This window comes from Bombus vosnesenskii, unplaced genomic scaffold (assembly GCF_011952255.1).
Source record: "Bombus vosnesenskii isolate JDL3184/JDL3185 unplaced genomic scaffold, Bvos_JDL3184-5_v1.1 scf7180000014105, whole genome shotgun sequence".
Taxonomy (NCBI): domain Eukaryota; kingdom Metazoa; phylum Arthropoda; class Insecta; order Hymenoptera; family Apidae; genus Bombus; species Bombus vosnesenskii.
Window position 1 is genome coordinate 4,980,913 of NW_022883371.1, and position 24,046 is coordinate 5,004,958.

The following is a 24,046-nucleotide window of genomic DNA, read 5'->3' on the forward strand; positions in this document are numbered from 1 at the left end:
GTTGGATAGGAAGGAACGTTTATTTTCTAAAAAATTTTTAATTTTATCTTCACGAAAACCAGTGTCGTTATGATCGTATACGTACTTTCTGAACAATCGTATAAAATAAGAAATTTGAAATCTATCAGTTCGACGAACCGATAGTTACGATATTTAGAGCTTTTCTCGGAGAGACGTGAACGAACGTTGAGCGGTTGCAGCACTTAAGAGGATGCTTTCGTTCTTATTAATATTCCGGTCTTGTTTGTTGATGAAACTTTACAAGTTACCGCTACTAATGTAGTTTCTTGCGCGTTAACGATAAGTTTGATAAGAAGGAAAGTCGATTGGCGCAAGTGAACCTTACAAATTACGAGTCAACGATGTTTCCATCGATATCGTTAAATAATTATGATTGAAACGGTACGATCAAAGAACATTGGCGAAAGAAACTTCTCATGAAATTCACGTGAAATTTTAGATATTTCCAGGTTGCAGCAGTGCGTTTTACGTATATTTCGTTGAAACGAGCGCCGACAGTGTATAATGTTGAACACGTTGAATGTTGCGACGATGAATTCTACAATTTTGAAAAATGATACACGCAACGCGGCCCAGTTTCGCGTAGAATTCATCTCCTATCAGGTTGAAACTTTCGATATCAGCCTGATGACGAACGAAATTCTCGTTCGTACGAGAACCGCTCTCGATTCCAATGGAAACTATACGCAAGCGTCGATAACATTTGAAATTCACAAGTACGCACTGAACTCGATACCGGGATATTCCTAATTACGCCAGTTTTCCAAACAAAACTACTCTACTTAGTAGCGATTCGATTTTCATCAAACCACGCACGTCCATCGAATCGATCGTTCGTCTAATTAGGGGATGAACACGAAGGCCACAAAACGTGAACAGTAATTCCGATGGGTGAAATATACCGGAGATGGATTAATAAAATGTAACGATTTTAATACGAATGTAATAATAATATCAAATTTATAAATTATCGACACCGAATGTTATAAAATATACGAGCCGAAGAACATGATACCTCACGTTCTTCATTCGAAATTTTATTGTCGATTCTATATCGAAACTATCTTTTCAGTTGATTTTGTGATCAAATATATATTTTGCGATCCACTTGAACATTTAAAAAATATTCGTAATGTTAGTCACGTAGACTAATTCCTCGTTTCTTCCAACTATTATTATTATTATTATTTTATTTATTTATTTTCGGTTTCACTTAGCTTGGGAAAAGGACTTGGCTTACATAGTTTCAACTCTCACTCATTCCCATACTTCGTTTCTTTCAGATATTTCATATTGAGGTATTTCTATTTTTTCGCCAAGTGATATAAAATTGAGAAAATCAATAAAAATGGATTTACTTCTATAAGAAGAGAATGGAAATACGAGTATCGGGAAGAAAGAACGAGATTATGTGTGAAAAAGTTTATACTATTAACCCTTTGCACTCGGAATTTTATTTCAATTTCGTTACCAGCAGCACCCAACGGTTTTTAGTGTTTTATTTGAAATTTACTTTAACTAAAATATGAAACAATTTAAATAAATAAATGAAGAAAGAAATTCACTGAAACACCAGTTTTATTCACACTATTGTTGTATTTTGTAATTTTTAAGCGTATGATATATCTTGAAACAATTTCCAGGATGCAATCCTGATTTTCTTTGGCACGTTTCACAAAAAAAGGTGGAACTGAAAGAATGTCGAGTGGGACTCGATAAAGCAGCTCCTGAGATAAAAACTGATATCGAGTCACACTCGACATAGGAGTGAAAAGGGTTAAATGGTAATTAGTATCAATTAATAATGACTAGTGTAACACACAACTTTTGTAAGGCAGTTTCTGATAACTTCAACCCCAAGTGAGATATTCCACCGTTTCCAGTTAAATGGAACACCTGTATACATAAATAAAACTATTTAAATTAGATTGGACAGGAGATGGTAATTTAGTGTAACACTATTCGGGACTGCACAGATTTTAATGCGATGAAATTTATAAGTGGTCTTCAGGTACAAACTTGTCGATGCATAAAAATGAGAGGCTTTAACGTAATAGCGTTTCATGGCTATAAAATTTTTATACCGCGAGATTTATGAATAGTTTTCAGAAACGAACTAGACAACGTATAAAAATGAAAATCGCGGTTCTGATGAATCAGGTATACCGCAGGCTGATTATTAACGCGTAATGATTTCAATACAAATATAATTTCTATTTATTAAATTAAAAATTTAAAGTTAATTAAAAGATAAATTTAAAGTTAATTAAAAAAATTACAAAATTAATTCTCACTAATTCCAGAACCATCCTGGAAGAAACTCTCAGAAACCAACCACTTCCAAATCCTAATTTTAAAAATATAACTTCCCGTCACATTCTTTCCTTGATCGCCGCCCATTAGATCACACGAATTAAAGAATCACAAAATCGATTCCCACCAACCATAAAACTACTTCAAAAGAAGCTCTAAATAAAAAATCATCCACGTTCAATTGCTAATTCCAGAGGTCTAACTCACCTGCCACATTCTTTCATCAATCGTCCCCTTCATCATACCATAAGAACTAGAAAGTGTTACTGAAACCTTAAAAACCCACTCCAAAAAAAGCTCTAAATAAAAAATCATCCACGTTCGACTGCTAATTCCAAAGGTCTAACTCACCTGTCACATTCTTCCATCAATTGTCCCCTTAATCATACCACAAGAACTAGAAAGTGTTACTGAAACCTTAAAAACCCACTCCAAAAGGAGCTCTAAATAAAAAATCATCCACGTTCGATTGCTAATTCCAAAGGTCTAACTCACCTGCCACATTCTTCCATCAATCGTCCCCTTAATCATACCACAAGAACTAGAAAATGTTACTGAAACCTTAAAAACCCACTCCAAAAAAAGCTCTAAATAAAAAATCATCCACGTTCGATTGCTAATTCCAGAGGTCTAACTCACCTGCCACATTCTTCCATCAATCGTCCCCTTAATCATACCATAAGAACTAGAAAGTGTTACTGAAACCTTAAAAACCCACTCCAAAAGAAGCTCTAAATAAAAAATCATCCACGTTCGATTGCTAATTCCAAAGGTCTAACTCACCTGCCACATTCTTCCATCAATCGTCCCCTTAATCGTACCACAAGAACTAGAAAGTGAAGAAGTCCATTGCCACTAATTCCGAAACCATCCCGAAAGAAACTGAAAAATCAATTCCTCCATTACTTTGCTTCCTGGATGCCATCAACGCACTAATTAAAAGAACAAAAACGGATTGCCTACTAATCTTCGAATCAGTCAGAAAGAAACTTCGAAAAATCTCCCATTTCCAACTGCAAATTCCAAGAACCTAACCCCCTGCCACATTCTTCCCTGAAACATTGCTGAACCATCAAGACCACGCAAGTCGAAGAATCGCGAAATCAATTCCCAGTAACCTTAAAACCACCGGAAAAATAGCGTTCCTGCACAGTCTAGCCGACGATCTTGAGAAACCTTAACCCATCGCTATACGTTTCTCTTAATTATTTCTCTCGAAAGCCACCTACGCGCGGATTCAAAGCCACGATCAGAGCGTCACCTCTGCGTACTTTTCCTTCGAATCCACCCCCGCGTAATCCCACGCAGCATTGAATACGTCCAACAAAGAGGGAGATGGGGAGAGGGTTGACCGAGAGAGGGTGTTGTCGGTGAAATAAGAGGGAATCGCGCGTGCACGCTGGAAGAGGCTGAAAGAGCGGGACACGTCGACGAACGAAGGGGTGGAAAGGACAGGGATGCTGTGGGCAGAGAGCGGTTTCAGTCGCGCGACGGCTTTCGCCCAGGCCAGTCGATCGAGCTCCTCTCCACAGGAAGAGCTATCTCGTGCTGCACACCATGAGATCGTCGGCAGATTGCGTCGATCCAACGGCTCGCGACTCGCGACGTACGCCATCGATGTGATCGCGACCAGTGCGCATTCGGTTGGTGTCTCCGATTTCAGCAATTTGTTTCTCCTCTATCGAAAATATTTCATTCGAATGGGAAAAAGAGCAGTGGTCAATCCAAGTTGGTATTCTGGCTTGCCGTGGCTGGGTGACACTTGGGTGCCCGCAACCACCTGTGCTAGACAGCCTTGGGTTCTCTCGGTTAAATAATTTGTATCGCGTGGTTCACGAAGTTCGGAGTCTAAGGTCTTTTTTCTTTGGTTCTTCCGAGGCGGGTGATGTTTGTAATTAGATATTTTTTAGCAGATCGGATGTTTTTCAGGGGGATGCGTGGGACGAGTTTCTTTCACCAAGGCTGACGCAAGGGGATAAATGAATTTTCGCGCTTTTTCTATGGTATTCTTTCGTTATGGGTGATACCAGGGCGCTCGTAATTAGTTATTTTCGATGCATTAGACGTTTTTTGGGGGTTGTACGGAACGACGAGTTTGACGTTCGTTGCTTGAGATTCTTCGTTGAGGGTAACGCACGAGGTAGATAAATTTTGTCGTTTTTTGTTCGAGATTCCTTTGTAACAGGCGATGTTACAGTGCATATAATTAGTCACTTTTTATGGCTATTCTGCTGTTACATGGAATTATGAAATTCGTCGTTTTGTTCAAGAATCTTTTCTAACGAATGACACTAGGCTTCCCAGGACGAAATATTTCTGATAAATTGTTCTATTTGGAATAATAAAGCTTGCAATTCGATATTTACGATACTTTTGCAGTACATGACGCTTGACTAGGGTGCTTTCTTGGTGTTGCACGAAATTACGAAATTCGTCGTCCGTTTCTCAAATTTCTTTTCCAACGGGTAATAGTACAATTCCAAGGATTAATTATTTTTCATATGTTCAAATTTCTTACTATGTTATGTGGAATAACGGTGCGAGAAAAATTGCTATCGTTTAGTCGCTTTTAAAAAAGACGACGTTAAGATGCCGATAAAAATTGCAAATAATCTTTTAAATGTATGACTTTGAATTTCTTATTGCATAATTCCGATCTCTTTCTTGCGTTACGCTGCAAAATAAATTTTCCCGTTTCTTGTTTAACATTCTTCCATATTTTTGACAGATTTACTCCACGTTGAATAATAAATGCCGGCGTTGTTTAGTGGTCTTCCATAATGAGATATCACAAGTGCTGATGCTCGATAATTTCTTTCGGTATAATGGTGTTACGTGACGCGATGCAGCTTGCCATTCAACATTTATTATTCTTCTGCAATGTGTGACAGTAGGCTACATATAATCCCTTAATCTCGATAGCTCGGGCTTCCTTTGCTGAACGTAGAGAACGTAGATGGAGTTTGACGTTTGTCATTTACTATTCTTCTCTGAAGAAATACGACGAGCCACTTATGTTTATCCTCGATCATTGACGTTAGAGAGCATAACAGAACAGAATTTACCGTTCGCTCTTTAATATTACAAGCAGCAAGATCTTGAGATAAAAAATATGCCAAGGTCTTTAATCCCAACATTTCCTCGTATCTATTTCTGTCGTATATGTCTAATTTTAGTCATCCATGTATATTTATCATCTGTGTATAATATATTTGGATACGTTAGATTCACAATTATCATTTCGTTGAACGTTCTTCAACTCTGTGAGATATAAATAGCATTTTATTTAGCATTTCCTACTAATTGATCCGTATTTAAATAAACTTCTCTCCGAACTTATTCATTAATTCAATTAATTTTCATATCATTCATATTCAGTGTTTTACGTAACCAGTAACGTATTTACACCCATTCCTACTATTCAACTAACTAGTATTCCTACTAACACAAAGGCGAATTCGATGAAATACGGTATACAGTCTAACTCGATATAGAGTCACACAAGGCTAATTATAGCTACCTACATGCGATATAGATTGGCGGATATACAAATAGCAAGAATTCTTACTTACCATATTTCGCTTAACTTGGTTTCTAATTATCACCGAAAATGAAACTTTGTAAATCATCGCGCGTTTATAATTCTTCAAAGTGCGAGAAATATATTCGTAAATCCCGTATCAGATATACAGGATGGTTGGTAACTGGTGGTACAACCAGAAAGGGGGTGATTCTACGTGAAAAAAGAAGTCGAAAATATAGAATAAAAATTTTTCTTTTTAATTTTTCCATCGAGACAACGATCTACAGTGAGATACGTTATAACGAGATGCGATAAAGTGCACGCGTACCGAGCGAAAGTTCAAAGTCGATTTTCTCGAAAACAAAGCCTCGAACGAAAAATTTGTATTGTATATTTTCGACTTCTTTTTTCGTGTAGAATCATCCCCTTTCCGCTTGCACCACCAGTTACCAACCACCCTGTAGAAACGAAACTTCTCATGAAACGATTAATTGAATTTACAAGCAACAGTGGTACTTTTCAAATTATTGCAATTATATTCGAGTTTGAATTACAAATTCTACTGTTTTAATATTCCTTTAATATTCCTGCACCGATTTAACGACACAACCTGTCGACCTTTAATGTCCAACATACACTCAAATATATTCTACACTGAACCACGTAATGGTTAAGTAGAATTACAGTTAGTCGGAGATAAATAAGTACGTATATGTATCTAATCATACGTTTGTTCGAATAAAAGTTAACGTTAATATTACAAGAAATCCTATAGCGATAATTTTGACTGGTTCTATCGTCGAATAAAAGAATTCTACGTTCGTTAGCCAGCACTGTGGGTTGCACAACCACCTGTGCCCACGAACTTAACCTCTCGCAACAGGGACCTAGCTGCGTGGGTAGATAAACCGATGAAGGTTGCCACTCAGCCTTACGTTCTCCAGGGATTTCTTCGTTGCTTGTCTTTCCTCTCTCTTTCTCTTTCTATCCATCGACCATCCCAGCTGTGTAGAAAATTGACTAGCGGGATAAAACTCGTCGCTGGTCAAGGCTAGCTCGTTTCAACCTGTTCACAAGATTCTTCAGAATCCGATTGTCTCTAATTAAGGCCATTGACACGCGGAGTCAGACAAACGCGGCGTCTCACGGGGACGAATTGCGCGCGAAGAGGAAAGGAAGCATCGTGAATTAATCGGCGAGCATTAACGATTGAGCGGAGAGATGAGCCGGGGAATTCTTCAGCGAACGAGCAGCCAGGTCAAGGCCAGGGCTTCGAACGCATGCGAAACGCCAGGCTTTGTTCTCTTGAATTTATTCCCTCCATCGCCACATTTTTTCCCCTTTTCTTCTCGCTGTGGAACAGCTTCCACCAAGGGTAATGCCTTTCTTTGAGAAATGCGCCGTCTTCCGGGAATTCAAGGCCCTCCGCGTCATTCTACGGTCGCCAACCGTACGACCGGAAATTCGTAAAAAGACGGAGAACCAGGTCTGCAGTTGGTCTCGGTGACGCATTGGAATTTCGTGGTGTTTTGGTTTTTCTGTCGTTCTGTAAATTACCATTCGTTGTTCGTGTCGTTGGTAATTTTTGGAAATTGTTGCAAACTTGTGGCTTGCATCGGCGATTTCCAATCAGCCAGGATTTTTGAAAAATGACAACAGCTAGAACAACAATAGCCGTGCGGTATGAATGTCCTGTTTCGAATCAAATACGCGATACGTTTCTCCATGTGCCATAGAATTTTTACGATTACGTAGTTTGCGTATATTGCGAGAATAAAAAATGTTGGAAATCGCTATACATTACGACCATACGATTGAAATTCGCAAAAGGAGGTAGAAGATGAGTCGAACTAGAAGAATTCGGTTGAAATTAGCGACGTGCCGGAATTTCCAGATACAATTTATCTTTTGTATAATATACGTCATAATTAGCACGTCGTTCAGTATCTGCTGCTCGTTTATAACGTAGTTAATTATGGAAATTTTCGGAATTATAGCTGTGGGAATTACTGGAGGTCTTTTCATTTCTGTTTGTTTTAATACCGGCAAGATCGTTGTAGGAGAAGATGGAAACATTTTTCTACAGTTGGATGATTCTTCGTTAGCAATATGTATTATGTAGTTACAATACATAGACGTTGGATAAATAATTATAGTTAGAATAGCACAATGAAGATAAACGTTACTGTCGTAATAAAAGTCATCGTTATATTTCTCAAAAATATCTGCATCTCTTTAATAATCATTGCAAGAAGTTCCTAATTTTCGTCAACTTATTAATTCCAATATTATCTACGAGAGAAAATCTGTCGGTTCAAAACGAACAAAAATTTTTGTCCTAATCAAATACCTAATATAAGCGATAATTTGTAGCAATTATTACAAATTCTTTCTTACATAAACTAAGAAACGTTCTGATTCGAAGTTAAAGTCAAGTGTTAGCAAAAGAGAAGACAAATGTTTCTTCATGCTTTTCCCGTTTGATCTTCAATTATCTATCTGATATCGGGAACTTCCTGATTCGAGATTAAACACTATCAGAAAATGAGGAAAGAGATTATTCCTGTCTAATAGAAATTTTTACCATAAGTTGACTTGAAATTAGTGATCTATCTAACATGAAAATTAAGGTCATCGCAAACCTCACAGCAATCAATTCTAATCCTTATGATTCCGCTGCCAATTGCGTTTCTCCATGAAAACCAATTTTCAATATCGCTTTATAACATTTTCAAAATCGCTTTATAGTACGATTGCATAAAAAAACAAATATTTGTTCCACTGCATGAATCGTGTCTACCATCGTGCACTTGAAAGATCTCGATCGCCGGATTTTCCCCAGTGTATCCAGTTTCCGGCAGAAGTGTGAAACACCGTGTCGTGTCGTTTAAACGTGCGTCGAGCAAACATGATTAAATTGATGGTCCAGCGATCGTGCGCCAAGATGGACGAGTTGATTTCGATTGAACTGGAAATCGTGTTGCCGTTTTAGCGACGTGAAAGCATTCGAACAAGCTGTATTCATCGAAACTGGACGCGTCGTTCAAGGAGATCGCACAACGTCGACAGGATTCTTTTCCGGAAATGATCGCTTCCTCGGAGCAGTACGAGGTTGGTATTTTAATTAAGTTTAATCGAATTTTATTATTATTTGGCAATTGTTTTAGTAAGTTTTCAGAGTTACTTATTATGTATTTAGTTAATTCTCAATATTTATTGGATTTTTGTCGATTTCAATAAATGTCAACTGTGGAATATTTGTTGCCTCGGAATACACGAAAATTATACTGAAAATTAGCAGCCGATTACCATGATGTTAATGAGAAGGGTTATAGATAACACAAATTGTCAAGGACGAATATTTATGCAACGATACGAATTAATCCTCTCTACAGAGAATATTTCCACGAAGGACAATACACGTACACTAGAAAATAAACTAAACAGTATGAATCACTTTTGTGTAGAAAAATATCCTCTATAAAATAATAAACTATTCTAAATAACACGATAAACCTAGCTAACTTAAATAAATCAACTTAGATAACAGTCAATTTGATCTTCTTCGAGTAGAACATATTATCCCAGATTATTTCTACGTTAAAACACTGGAACATTAAAAAGCTAGTATAATAAATAAAATACGATTAAAGCAGTAACTAGCTAAAACGTAAATTAAATAAACTCCCTGAAAACTTAATGATGTCTTTCTCCCAATACAATTTCAGACATTACAAATTTATACTCTTCGATAAACGTGACAATTTACGATTTATCGTTAATTTAAGTTTAATCTTGAGAAGTGGACCGTTTCTCGATAAAAATAGAAAGTAGACGCTGCATGTACAGTGTGCTTCCAAACTAAACGATTAAATTGTACCGTCTCGAAGGCAATATTGGATGGACGAAGGTTTAAAATCGTCTCGCTGAGCAATTATAGAATAAAAATATTGAACGAAGGAAATATTATGATAGAGGGAGAGAGGTGGATGATATTTATTTGGTCTGTTTGCTCTCCACTTGCACGTTATTCGATATTATTGAAGTCGATGGATGTAGCTCGTATCGGTAATAACGAGACATATAACCTTTGACTTTTTGATTGATGAAAGGTTCTTTGAGATGGAAAATTGCTGTAAATCAGTTTGTTACTTTGTTCTAGGTATTAGCCCTTGGCAAAGGACTTGTTAATACTTTCCATTTCTTTTTAGCCTTTCTACGACGATATTAGAATATTTTCAGTTTTAATTTACTTCTACTCTACATGTAACAAGAGCCTTTTCTTAGAAATTTTCTCACGAGAGAAATCTTTTCCTTGTAGCGTCTGAACGATTTTCAAACTATCGAATGTTTTATTTTAAAAGGCTCTTAATTATTCCAAGCGAAATATCCTATCATTATAAATAGTGCAGGTAGCGGCCTAAGCAAGCGTAGTATAGGGTCCAATAAGTATAAATAATGTCCCAGCTAATAACGTTGCGTTATCAATAATGCTTTCACGAGGAACAAACCTAAACGTTCAAGACTGAATGAAAAAATTTCAATACTTAAAACGACAACTTTTATATTACATACACGATGGAGCTGAAATTTCATTTATTTCACGTTGCAAGTGTGACCATTGCATCGCGTTAAGTGGATCGTCAATGAGTCACTATGAAACACACGCGCATTAGATCCGTTAAATACATTTAACTGCACATTAACTGTGCATTAACGAACGATATTATGCCATAGATATTCTTTAATATCGTACTCAACAAAAGTACCTGCGTTTTCACGAAACAATCTTTTCTATGACTCACTTATGGTTCACAAACATCGAGCAAAATGAAACCTGTCAGAGTTTCTCAATGAACATTAGAAGTAGCTTTCCAAATGCTCAAAGCTATTGATGTGTACTTTTATTAAAATTTACTATGAATATCAAATAATGCAAGTAATCGAGCGAAGTGAAACTTGCCAGAGTTTCTCAATGAACATAACAAGTAGCTTTCCAAATGCTCAAAGCTATTGATGTGTACTTTTATTAAAATTTACTATGAATATCAAATATTTCAAGTAATCGAGCGAAGTGAAACTTGCCAGAGTTTCTCAATGAACATTAGAAGTAGCTTTCCAAATGCTCAAAGCTATTGATGTATACTTTTATTAAAATTTACTATGAATATCAAATATTTCAAGTAATCGAGCGAAGTGAAACTTGCCAGAGTTTCTCAATGAACATTAGAAGTAGCTTTCCAAATGCTCAAAGCTATTGATGTGTACTTTTATTAAAATTTACTATGAATATCAAATATTGCAAGTAATCGAGCGAAGTGAAACTTGCCAGAGTTTCTCAATGAACATTAGAAGTAGCTTTCCAAATGCTCAAAGCTATTGATGTATACTTTTATTAAAATTTACTATGAATATCAAATATTCCAAGCAAGGACAAAATAAAATAAAATATCTAAGGATAAGAAATTTTAAAGTTAAAGGTGAAGTATAAAGAAAATTGCTATATACGAAATATAGAAAAAAGAAAAAAAACGCAAGGGTGTCCCATGCATCGCGAATGACCCATAAGCCACAATAAACTTCGACGGAGTAAATTAATTTTGTCAGATGGGGCGCGCGACTTTTCGAAGGGAAGAAACCCACGGGGTAAAAGGGACAAAATTTCCCAGAGGGTGGCAGGGGAGGGAGAAAAAGAGCACGGAGGCTCGCCGGATATTAAAGCACGTGTACCTTTTACGTCTTCGTGTTGTATAGCGGTTCGCTGTTGTAATACGAAGACTTAAAAGTGCTCGTGGCTTTAATATTGGCTTTGTTTCCGATTTCTGCCTCGCTATCTTTCGCGAAATCCTTTCGCCCGAGCGTATTCCAACGGGCAGAAAAAATACATAAAAAATAGATAATAAAAGAAGCAGAAAAGCTTCGGTCGTTATTGCAAAAATAAAAGAGACAGGAGAAGACAGAAGGAAATATCGATTAATGGAGCGAACCGTGAACGTATATCGATACAAAGATCGATACAATCGTGTCCCTCGTTTGCTCGTCAATTTTTCTTCTTTTTCGCACTGTTTTCTTTCGTTTATTTGATGTACTTTTAACAAAAATAGGATCTTAATTTCCAGTGACACGGAACAAGCGGTATCATCGCGTTGATATTCAATTGATAGCGTGTATTTTAATTAAACATTGACGAACGATTCGCGAGTTGCAGATTGATTCGTGTGATTCGTTTATCGATTTCAATTTTTGTTTTCTAGCGATTGTTTGTTTGATACGCATTTGATATTGTTGTTATTCGCGGTGTTTCACATTCGCTTGCACGTAGTTTAATTGGATTAGAGAAGATATTCTGAGAAGCAACGCACCTCGTTTGTTTTGAGGTGATTCGTTATCATAACAAGATCTTCGATGACGGATTGATAACGATACTTCGGTGACCTGTTGTCGGTGTCGTTTATCGAATCGATCGACTGGATTATCGCCCTTTTTTTTTTCGACGGTGAATTTTCGTTTGGGAAAAACAAATATCGCTGAAAATGTTTCCGCGAATTCAAACAGATGGAAAACAACGGAATGTAACTGTTACGATGAAACGTTGCACAAAATATTGCGTATGATAAACTGGCCAAAATGGTATTAACGAAAAGGTACGGGAAATAAGAAAATGGCAACAAGAGTGTCATGATTTTATAATTGCACTTTTTTATAAGCAACCAAGGTCACGTGTCAAATCGTAAACAACAGAAAATCGTAAACCTGCATAAAACCATAAAACTACAGAAACGTCGCGGATTATCTTGCAAATGAAACAGAAATTTTCAAATTACGAAGCACAGGGTTGGCTAGAAAAATTTAACAAACAGCGAGCAGATACGCGCAACACTTTTTCCTCGAGTTTCAAACCTTCGCTTTACATTAATTGTTCTATCTTAAACCCGGCGACAGGTTCAAACCTATTCTAAACAAATGACAATCGTCATTAGTAGAAAGCCGCGAAACAAACGCTTACATGGAAACTCGACAACAGGTGGCAGGTTTTTTTTAAATTTTAATTCTTTACAATCATTTGGATTCGTTATTTCTCAGTTTAAATCTTCCAATAGATTTCCGATGAACGTCATTAAGGAAAATTATAAAGCAAGTCAAACCTGGACAAAAATCGCAGAAATTTCATAGTGTACATGGTAGAAATGTTCAAATCCTTTAGAATTACAAGCGGCCAGTTCCAAAATTTTAAACACCCGACAAACTAACATACAACAGAACCTGCTCTCATCCGAGTTTCCATGCTTTGCATTACGTTAATTAGCCCACCTTGAATCTGCTGCTAAATTTGAAACAAATCACAATCGTAATTAGTAGAGTAATTAGTAGAAAATCGCAGAACGAACACTTAAATGGAAACACGACATTAAGAGATGCATCGACGAATTACGACATTAACAGACAAAATTTTCTTTTCTTTCTTTCTTTTTAATGCGATCCTTTAAAATTTTCTCCAGCTGCAAACTCTGACGAAAACTCGACGGCAAAACAGAACCGTTTCTCCTCGAGTTTCAATCCTTCGCTTTGCGTTAATTACATCGCCTTTTTGGCGATAGTGTCGGGACAAACGTCATTAACAGAAAATCGCAAAGCAAACATTTATTGTAAATGCGAGCAGAACAGGCCGGAAACTCGACAATAGATCACCCCAGCGAAGCAGAAACTTTTTCCAAGCGATGGTTCCCACCGATAAAACAATAGACCGCGTGTGGCCGGGGTCATTAGCGAAACTGGGTTGCGTGGATTCGCGTGGTGTTGCGTGCCTCGAGCGCTACTCGCTCTCGCGTCCATTCCTCCCTCTTTATTTTTTCCCACTCTATGCACTTTCTACTCACCCCTTTCCTCTCGCTTCGACGATTCCGCAAGCCCAGCCGCACCCTATTCCACCCCTGGCGTTTCGTAGGTACGAAAAGTTGGCACAGTGTCTCTAGTGCACCTTGACACCACTCGCCCCTTGTTGCAGCCGCTGGGGTTTGCCAGCCAGGAAATTAGATTTCCTAATTTTTGCGCCACACTCAAGCACGGTGGAGGTTTTGTTAGGAAATTTCGGAGGAACTGGCTGTATTCTATAAACAGGACATTTTTGAATATATATATCTTAATATCTGTAATCTCTAATATTCTATTTTTATATGATTTAATATTATACTTGTTTATGAATATTCTTTTTTTTTTGAAAAATTTGTTTATTGATTTATTGGTTTCTCCTTGACTCGCAGAGGACGTTCAATGAATCAACTAATGTACTAATAATAATAATAAATCAAGTATAGGATTGGCAACTAAGTGAATGCGGGTTTTATCATTAGGTGGCATTGACAAAATCCGCAATCACTTAGTTGCCAAATAATATCGTTCTTTTGGTCTTTTCTATGAATCGAAGAATATTTCTCTGGCGCTTCGACGCTCAATAAGTTCGTTTTATGTAATTTTAATGGTAAAATTTCGTGAGGAAATTTTCGTAAAACAGACGATATTCTGCGAATAGCAGTGTATATCTTATCCGGTCTTTTTATTCACTCGGAGAATTGTTAAAGATTTTTCTTTTATACTCTTAAACTCGTAAGACTCGATGAATTAGATTTTCGAATAATAGTCGACATTTCACCTGGGGTTTTCCTATGAATTTTTGGCGAATCTCTTTGCGTTCTATACATAGCATACATTTTCACATCTTGTTTATTCTCTTAAGGTTTCTAACACTCGATGAATTACATAGTTTCGTGCAGTAACGATTTTGGGATAATAGTATTTCGTATTTAATATAAATCTTTACTTATACTCCGTTTGTTAGTAAGACAAACCGAAGGAATTTTATTTTTCCCTTCGTGATATTCGCCGTTTGGTTTTTAAAGCGTGTCTTTAACAAAGAAAATTGAAGCAACTAGTTGGAGGAGTTGGTCGGCCTTGCGAGAAGACGCGGAGTTTCATTGTTGTAGACTTTGAAGAGCATGGTACAGCGGTCGCGATAAAATTTTGATAAACAAACCGCGTTCCTTTGTGTATTTTATTCTTCCTGTTTTATCCTAGTTTTTACCGACTCTCTAGAGTACGATAATCAAGACAGCTCGATAAAAGAGTCAAGCTACTTTCACGCGTAAACGACTCTTCTAATTGTTTCAAAGGCATCTGTTTTTTCGAATAAGCCAAGTATGATTCAGTTGTTCTCCTATTTTAATAAAGATATTCCTTTACTTACGTCAACTTTTAAACGTTATTGTGGTTCTATAAATTTCTTAACGCTGATAGATCAGAGTAGTTGATTGATTTTCACGATGTAATTCGCGAGAGAAGAGAATCTTCACTTTGAGAAAATACATTTTTTAACCGCTACAATGACATAGGAGGAAAAGTTATCGCGTTTCCTTTTTCGTTATCAAAGGGACTAGAGTCTCTTAGGAAACTTTTATTGCATGAATCTTTTATCGCTTGAAACGCTGACAGATTTAAAGTTGAAAGCAACAGAGTTTTATTCTATTTCGTTTCTCGGTGTTTCTGGTGATCAATGTATCAAGCTTTCTATATTAGAAGATTTTTAATTTATACAAATATAAATTTTTAACATTTATATATAAAGATGGACAGATCTATTACACATGAAATATTTATGTGATTTAATGCGCGAGACCTAGTACAACTCATCACGAGTCAAAATTCGCCGTTCAGACTTTCACATTTGTTTCGAAGACCACGTGTTGGATCGATACATTCCATTCGATTAACACGAACATAAACATATTAATGTCTGTCTGCATAATTTGGTAATAATTGGTTGTCGTTAATACGTCGTAATTGGAGCTTAATGATGCGTTGCTGTCGATAAGATCACGTCGACAACATTCCACATTACGTGCTACAAAATAGAATTACTACAGCAATAAATATGTAAATCACTAGAAATCATACAATATTCGTGAAATTTCTAAAATTTATTCCCCTACAGTTCAGATGAAATCGTCGCTTAGATATGTCACCAGTTTGACAAAATTTATTAGCAGAAATTCAAAACTCATAGGACATAAAGAAATTTATTAAGTTGTGTGATACCTTATTACCTCGAACGATGATACTATTAAATTCCATCGACTAATTGAGTTTTAAGTAATAAAGTGTTAAAATCTCCGAGAGACACAATGTACAGTGACTCACGAAGGTATTAAAAAACTTTTATAGTTAGCAACTCTTTATGTTGTACAAAACGTTTGAAATTTCGTTAAGACTGTAACGAGGCACCGCTATCGCGATTATGTTGATCAAATTTCCAACGAATTTGAAAATCTATATACGCAAGTTACAAGATATTTATTGGATGCATAAGCTTTGCACGCAATTTGCACGCAAAGTTGCACGCAAAAATCACCGAAATATTTGAACAGTCAATTGTTCGCTATATTAATAAGCCACGATGTACAGTGAGATTAGTTTTAGCACTAATATTTATTGATACTTTATTTTAACACTTTAATACTTTATTTACTAATATTTATTTTAAGCCTAAGTTATCATATAAGTTATTATGAGTACAAGTTATGTCTAAGTCTAATTATATGTTTGCAATAAGTGTCTTACAACTTCTAAATACATTTCCTGATTGGTTGCAAATTTTATTATTATAACTACGATAATTATGCTTCATTGCTACCGAAATGTTAAGAAATTCCGTGTAATTCACGTGATACGTTTATAAAAAAATGTCTATGGTGAGTGTTGGAATATTTTCAGCAACAACGAATACTTAAAGCATCTGACTGGTGAATATTTATTTTGCTGATAAATCTAGATATCACGTCGTACGCTTTAAATTCGTCTTGTTTGGCGTTTTTATAAAACTTATTAGACGATACGAAGATACACCGGAAATATCCTGTCGAGGCTGGCTTCCGCATGTCAGGAGACTGTCGTTGCGTGAAACTCGTCACCGGTTTTCCTTCGCGCCCTTGGGGAGTTTTCCAAATTCGTTCCACTTTCTAAAGATATTTCTGAAACACGACGCGATGGACGTGTTCCTCGAACGCATTAAGGATATTAAATATCGAATATTCTACGAGTGCTGGAGAAGAAAAAAAAAAAAAAAAGAAACAAAAAGGAAAGAAGGAAACACGTATTCCGCCCTATTTTCGAGTTTACAGCGCATCTTCTATTCCCCGCGGTGCGTTTTCTTCTTTATTTCGTCGCGGTTGACGTTACACGTTGAAAATGCCTCCAAAGTAATACGTATATTAACATTAGAACTACCGATAGTTAACACGAAGCTTTCTGCCGAAAAGCAGTCAAAATGACTGGTTTTTAAAAAATACGTAATAATAGAACATTTTTATATTTATTGATTTATTACTTTCTTACAGAAGAGATTTAATGTTATGTAGTACATTTTTGGTATTATTAATCCATCTGGGACCATGGTCCCTAAACGAGGGTTGACACATTTGTAAAATTGTAGAACCAGTCATTTTAACCACTGTGGTATTTCTAGTGTTAGCATCTAGCGATCCAACGATCGATCCGGAATTTTCCTGATAACTGATATCATCATATCGAATGATAAGCAGTAAAAATTTGAAAAACGTATAGGAAATTGTACGAAACGAGGAAACTGGTTAAATTGAGGTTCGATAAACAGATTGCAGGACCCTTTTACATTTTGATAAGTACCAGTCATTGCGACTGGTATTGGTACAAGTAACCTTGATACAAAATTATTTTCAGCTTGAATACATAAAAAAGAAAATACAATTTATTATATTATTCTTTTAGTTATCGTTGCGAAAGTCAATACATCATTGCGGAAAAAAATATAACATGAAGTAGAAATGTGAAAATAAAATTGTAGAACCGATCAATTTGATTGATTTGATAGATCTGGTGTTAAATCACGATTGATAGCGAATCAGATATTAGTATTTCGAAGACAGATTGAAAAGGTGAAATGTGGCTTTGTATGTAAATGCGATCGCAGTCTATAGTAATCTACGTATTAAGGGTGAATAGTAATTTCATATAGATTTCGATACACTTCCGTCTAAATAATTCCCCTAAATAACACAATTTTTTAAACAAATTTATTCTCTAATTTTCGAACGCTATAGAACACGTAACGATCCTATCAACACACGGTAATATAATTTCCTTTACTTTAATAGATGTCCGATTGAACGATTTTCGAACGTAACACGATTCTAAACCACTTTCCTCTGATTCTCGTATTTTATAAAACGAACAACGACGTTCTTATCGTACTGCAATATAATTTACTATACCGTACTGTGTATAATTACCACGTATAATTTAATATAATTAATGTACTTTACCTCGATAGATTTTTGATCACACGATCTCACGAACACCACGATCTCATTTCCAATTTAATCCTAATTTAATTGCTCAAATTTTTCTACGATCGTATCTAATTTTCATATATTGCAGAGTAAAATAATGCTATACAAAGCCATATTAAAACCTGTTTGGATTTATGGGATCCAACTATAGGAAACAGCGAGTAATTCCAATATAGAAATTCTTCAACGATTCCGATCAAAAACTCTAAGATCCTTACTAGATGCACCTTGGTATGTTACCAACGAAACAATACATCGCGACCTTAAGATACCTACAGTTAAAGTAGAAATATCAAAATTCAGCAATAGATATAACATAAGAATTAACGACCACCAAAACCCACTAGTTACTCAATTACTTGACACGACGAATCAGATCTGCAGGCTAAAAAGACATTACCCTCTATATTTAAACATTAGATTCAGCTAGAATCAAACATACGACATTTTTTTTAATTTTTTAAAATTTTTTAAAAATTATTTTTCAAATTTTTTAAAATAATTTTTTTTAATTTAAAAAATTTTTTTTTAATTTTTCCATCGAGACAACGATTTACAGTGAGATCTGTTATAACGTACAGCACGCGTACCGAGCGAAAATTCAAAGTCAATTTTCTCGAAAACAAAGCCTCAAACGAAAAATTTTTATTGTATATTCTCGACTTCTTTTTTCGCGTAGAATCACCCCCTTTCCGCTTGTACCACCAGTTACCAACCACCCTGTATAAAATACACAATATCTCCATTATCACAGAGTAGTAATTTTCGTATCAAAAGTTTCTATGATTTCAAATAAAAAATTCTCGAAATTCCAATGTAATGATCGAATATATACCCACGATGATTCCAAGCTTCCCGCCAAACGTATACTTTTATCGTCGGTTATTTCGAATCATTTGTCTTGCAGCCTCTAAATTACGCAGGGCCGGTGCAAGGCAGGTTCAGCGCGTTCACCGGAATCCGACCTCGCGGTCTACGAAAATTTTCCAATTAAAAAACAGCGATTTTGATTAACTTCGTACAGAATGCTGATACCATTGACAGACATTTTTTTTTATGCAAGACATTTTTTTTAGTGACGATGATTCAGTTAGAAGGAGTGACAAGAATAATCAAAGTTCAGTGTAACTCCCTAAAATCCTCATATCCTGGAAACTACTTCAGATAAAAAAATCCAAGCGCTTCCGGAGAAATGTACTTTTTAGAGAAATTAAACTACATCAATAGTTTTTTTTTTTTTCAAAAGTCACACATGATTACAGATTTTCTACTTTCATTAAATTTTTTGCCCCTTGAAAGCGAATTATGGATGCGAAAAAATATTACTTGGATCTGTTTAAAAAAACTGCTTAGAAAAAATACATAATATGTAACAGCATTTGTAAATAAATAATTCCTCGTTGTAAAATTTAAGTGTAGGTCTTGAATGTGTATTCAGGCACCGCAAAAGCTCAAAAGCCGGCCCTGAAATTACGTTCAATTTTACGAATGATCAACAACGAATCGTTGCTCGGATTTCGCCAACTGATTGACAATGACAGGCAACGATCGAGGAAGATTCCTTGGATCACGTAACACCACGTGTCACACACGTATATCAACAAGAAGCTTCACGGTGAAGGGTAATCTTTCCGCTGCACTGCCTCGTTTATCGGCTGGATTACGGCGTATTTATTCGAGGCGCGAAGGAAGACGACTTTCTCGATAGCTTCTCTCTCTCGATATTTTCATCGGCCAGGGAAACTTACTACCCCCTTTCAATTTCCCTCCGTATTCCTCGAGCATCCGCTCGCTGCATCAGGAATTTCGATAATTCGTTCCCTCGTTTGTGAAATATATACACGCCCTTCTCTACGATTCTCCACTTTTCTTTTTCTTTCATTCTGCTGCAGCATCTCCTCTCTAGCATCTCATTTGTTTAGATTTATTTGCGTTCTCTGATAATTTAGCGAGATAGATGATCGTATATTTCAAATATTTTAGTAACGACGGAGAAATTTTGCGATTAAATCGGTGATAATTGATATCCTTTTTTTTTTCTTTTAATTAGAATTCTATACACAATATGCTATGTATAATACCGAAAAAAGCAAGTTTAAAACTGATACTTGCTTGGATCAGCATACGTGGAATTTGTATTAAACGTTTCTTCTGTACCTGACAATTGTCTGTTACAGGACAATTATATCACAATTATATTGTACGATTGTTTCTCTTGTCAGTCATAATTCAGTTTTGTACAATTACAGTGTTATTTCCTCCCGTTTCTCCTCTTGAAACTTTCTTTCGCTCGTTACCGTAGATATGAAGGTACGTAATTGAAATTGTTTCGTTGCACGACGCATTATAATCATTCCATTGTGAAACTTTAACTCTCTCATTGATCGACTCTTTTATCGACTCTTTAATAAGACTTCGCCTAAGAAATAAGAAGTAAAAACATTCGAGGTAAAAGAGAAGCTAATTTTAATCGACAAGAAGAAAAAAGATAATCGCAAAGTTCCAAAAATAAATAAAATATTCCTGATGCGATCTATCAATTTACGATGAACATAAACAACGATATAAAGTAAATTGCAATTCTTACAAGAGAAAGGGTTAATATTAGAATGATTCGCGAGCATCCACATTCGTTGCGCAAACAAAGCAACCGCTGGAAACAATGGAACGAGGTGACGACGTTATAATGGGAAAAGTCCAATCGATCTTCGAACACTCCGTTTCTCCTCGTTCCCGATTATTTCCAGCTACCTCTTTATTTCGCCTCGATTGCAGTGCAAACGATCCGTTCTGTTTTCGCAGGAACTTCGCGATTGTCCTTTGTTCATCCGTTCGAATGGTTTGCAGTATGAATAAAGCCCCGTTTACATTAGGCAACTTTTGGTCCGACGACTAAATAGATCGACCTTAACTCGTTCAATTAAAAGGTTTACGCTACCACATCGTTATTCGACATTTTGTTGTTTAATCATGGATTAGTGCAGTGCGTAAAAAGGTTGTACGCGTATTCTCGACAATTGCGTTAACACTAGAACTACCGATAGTTAAGCAATTTGCATCATGGCTCTACTTAAGAGAACTGGTCCCAATCACCGCGAGCAGTCGGTCGTAGGTGAAATAAATGACGTCCGAATTCTCCATGGAGTTTATCGAAAATTTACTGTTCAAAACGATTGATAGACAATGTTACTTCGCAAACATCGCATCTTACGTTCTTGACAACAGAGGAAAAAAGACAAAATTGTTTATTTAAAAAAAACAGAAATAAGGAATTAAATCATATTATTTCTCGTGGAATTCTTTAAAATGGTCAACGCAATAAACTGATATAGGCGAGATGCTGACAAACGGGTCAAATGTGATCTCTCACATCTGAAGAATACTTAGCGACTGAAATAAAAAGCATTCGCAGCGCGCGTAACAATCCGCGCTTGGTGATAGAAAACAGTCGTCCGATTGCGTAATAATCCGCGCTTGGATGCAAATGGTTTAACACGAAGTTATTTCTACCAAACCAGTCAAAATGACTGGTCTTTAAAAAATACGTAATAATAGAATATTTTTATATTTATTGATTTATTATTTTCTTACAGAAGCAATTCCGTTGCAATTCCGAAGCAATATCGTTGGTTTGTACAATCGGAACGAAGTTAGAAATAAACATATGGTTTTTTCTAGTTGATTTTTTCACGACGTGAAATGTGGGTGAAAAAATTGGTGGTTTAAAGAAATACGAAACAGTATCATATTTGTTTTTAATACAAACACAAGTTATAATTGTTTTCATCGAAAATCGAGGATCTTCCGGATCTTACGCGAACAAATGAATTGCGTCCGACCGAAAGTTACCTAAAATAAACGGAAGTTAAAGGAGACACGTGTTTTACCAACGAACGACTCTGCGTTCTGTTGAAATTGCGATCGAAACACGTTGTCTATGAGCGTCGATTTTAGCACTTTGCCCGTCGAGCACTTTTCATGTTTGTTTTCCTTTTTGCCATTTTTATTTTCATGGATAAATAAATATTAATCCACTAAAAGCCAACGCTGCGCTAACAAGTTAACTGTCACGAATTTTATATATTTTGCCCTGGAAGCTGCAACAGCTTGAAATATATTGCACCGTAACATTTATTCTTTGCTAAATACTATACTGCATTTACGTATTCTTTTTCACAATGTTGCGTAAATCATTCACATTGCTGAAAATTTCTTAGTCCATAAACATTATCTTATCTTATTATTATTATCCATAAACATTATCCGAAAAAAATGTTGTAACACGTTACACACACTAGTAGCACGATATTCCATTTTCGAATTTCTGATTCTCAGATCTTCGGAAGATTTTCAAATCCGTTATCGTGCGACAATATTACGTCAAAGAAAGGCTAATCCGTAATTAAATGTTGGAAGCGTAGGAGAGTGTATTTCTGTGTTTCTACGCTATCAATCTCACTACGATTGTGTAAACTTTCGAATAGAACGTCCTACTTGTTGTTAGAACTTCGCTTGCACTCCGGATCACCATGTCTTTCGAACTTTTCCAATTACAACACCTTCTAAATTCTAAGCCAACATTCGAGATTCAAAGCTAATCAACGCTTCAACGTTGTATGTATTTCGTGCAACAGCACAACCGTATTGCACCGTAGTTGAATAGCATTTTGCAAACCTGAAAGTTAGAAATAGAAATTAGAAATTATGAAAAATATTTTGACAATATTCCATGCAAAGAACGTAGGTGAAAAGTTTTAGAACCTGCAAACATCTGAAGTTGTTAAAATTATTCCACATAATATGAAAATTATTCGTTACTGCATAAGTATCGGATTGGCAACTAAGTGACTGCGGATTTCGTCATTAGCTGGTATTGACAAAATCCGCAATCACTTAGTTGCCAATCCAATATATCAATACACTGAGTCTATCATCGCGTATTACTGATCTGATCATTTTTTGAAAAATATTTGTTGCGTCCATGTATGCTGTACACAACGATAGTAATATGGAAATAAAAGCTATCAGCATAGCTTACTAAAAATATTTGTGTTGTCTCTTCATTTAATTTTATCACTCTCGATTGCAAAGAACTGATGATTTTTAAAGCGGTTACTGATTTGGAACGAGCATAGTGTAAAAGGACAGAGAAAAGAAGAAGGAGAAGATAAAAGTTTGCAGTATGAAAGAAATTAGAAATAAGCGAAATAGTAAAAATCGTAAAATGGTTGGAAGCAGACGAATATGAAAGGGAAGATAAATTGATACAGAGAGTATAGAGTGGAAAAATGGTGCTTTTATCTTTGATATTGTATAAAAAGTGACGAATGTCGAACAATCGGCGAATTCGACTGGTTTATTTGATATTTTTTCGAAATGGTATTTGGCTTCTGTTTTCGATTTGACGTGCAGTCAAAGGTAATTGCTTTGGGGGCTAGCAACAAGTGTAGAACGAGAACTTACCTACGAGAATTTAGGATAGAAATTATTTTATTCGCAAAATTTAAGCAAGATAACATGTACAGACGAAATAATATTCTCTCTACTATATAATCTACCAATTTATTCCTTGTAAATGAAAAACCAACATTTTTAATTCTAAGAGCTACAATAAAACTGTAGCTTAATATTACGTAGATTTCTCATATGAAAAATACAATTACAAGAATGAAAAATTCCCATATATATATATATATGTAATATTTTAAAAATACTAAAAAGTTTTAGAGTCGTGACATACAATTTCTAAACAAAACACATAGATAAAAATACCGGAATACGATAGATTTCGGATAAAAATTCAGAAAAGTTG

At 35.8% G+C, this 24,046-nt stretch overlaps 1 protein-coding gene across 5 annotated transcripts in view; it reads left to right on the plus strand.

The window, feature by feature from the left end:
• Positions 1-3,804: 3,804 nt before the first annotated feature.
• LOC117239573 (monocarboxylate transporter 10-like) overlaps positions 3,805-24,046 on the plus strand; it is a 300,758-nt gene continuing 280,516 nt past the window's right edge. Inside the window, exons 1-3 of one of the 5 annotated variants that reach the window (XM_033505258.1) lie at positions 3,805-3,977; positions 4,248-4,462; positions 8,700-8,968. The gene's annotated coding sequence lies outside the window, so the exon portion shown is untranslated. Of the gene's footprint in view, positions 3,978-4,037; positions 4,063-4,247; positions 4,475-8,699; positions 8,969-24,046 lie in introns of those variants that run through there. The other 4 variants (XM_033505257.1, XM_033505260.1, XM_033505259.1 and 1 more) reach the window with 4 other exon arrangements.